General features: G+C 44.5%; 1 pseudogene; it reads left to right on the plus strand.

The window, feature by feature from the left end:
- Positions 1–435: 435 nt before the first annotated feature.
- Positions 436–995, plus strand: LOC129673098 (phospholipid hydroperoxide glutathione peroxidase-like; annotated as a pseudogene).
- The last annotated feature ends 298 nt before the right edge of the window (positions 996–1,293 follow it).

Consider the following 1,293-nt stretch of genomic DNA (forward strand, 5'->3'; position numbering starts at 1 on the left):
ACCAAGCAATGATCACAGCACCTCCATAATAGCCAGCAATGAATGGATTGAAAAGCAGCATTCATCTCTCAATCTTTGCGTAGACATTTTGCCAGGAAAGTACATGATATTTAAAACTGAATGGAAGGTCCTAGTATTACAGGATCCAGGCTAATTGCAAGAACTGAATGGATGTGTTACATCTGTAATGATGCCTTTAAAAAAAAAAACAAGCTTGTAGTAACATCATAAAGTTCACACTGCAAACTTCTATAGTAGTAACAAGAATTCTTAAGAAAATTTACTTTTGTATCAGCTTCAGAAATTTGGATTGTAAATCCAAGAAGTCATTGTATAATCCAAGCATGCAGGTTCTGGCCCTTGATGTGTCAAATAGGGAGGAAGAAACACACCCGGCTTTGTGTGGTTCCTATCTTCTTAGTGACTGCGTGCTCCATGCACAAATTCTCAGCCGAGGACATTGACGAGCACATGATTTGCCTGGATAAGTACAGGGGTTTTGTGTGCATCGTCACCTATGTAGCCTCGCCATGAGGCAAAACGGATATAAACTGCACCTACTCCATTTGCATGCCCGAATGTGGTTTCTGAATCCTGGCCTTCCCTTGCAACAAGTTTGGGAGGCAGAAGGCCAGAAAGCAGTCAAGAAGTTTGCAGCAGGTTACAATGTCAAGTTTGACATGTACAACTAGATCTGTGTACATGGGAAAGATGCCCACCCACTGTGGAAATGGATCAAAGTCCAGCCCAAGGGCAGAGGCATGCTGGGAAACGCCATCAAAATGGAACTTTACCAAGTTTCTCATTATTAAGAATGGCTGTGTGGTGCAGAGTTATGGTCCCATTGGAGGAGCCCCAGGTAATAGAGAAGGACCTGCCGTGCTATCTCTAGCCTAGAGGCGTGTGCCCCTGCCGAATCCCCTGGACCCTTCCACCAGGCACTCAAAATGGTCTGCCTGCAAACCAGCCTGCCGGGGCGGGGGGAGCAGTCTTGAGGACCTCGCATGCATCTAGCTATTGGAAGATCCAGAGGCCCATGGCCCGGGCTCAAGCTTCATCGTGGCTTCCTTGTGGGAATAAAATGTAGAAATGCGAAAAAAAAAAAAAAGTCAAAAAAAGTTAGTGCGTGATGAGCCAGGAGGCATAAAAGACATAGGTGAGAATGGTAATAAGTAGTTATGTTCAGGGTGTTTTGTCTTACGGGCAAAAGCTAAAAACAGACAATATCAAACTCCAAGATTTGGGGTGAGAACTGCCTGGGAATTTCCTTCCAGTATCACAAATCTGAGAACT

Source organism: Psammomys obesus, unplaced genomic scaffold (assembly GCF_907164565.1).
Source record: "Psammomys obesus unplaced genomic scaffold, mPsaObe1.curated_primary_1811, whole genome shotgun sequence".
Classification (NCBI taxonomy): Eukaryota; Metazoa; Chordata; class Mammalia; order Rodentia; family Muridae; genus Psammomys; species Psammomys obesus.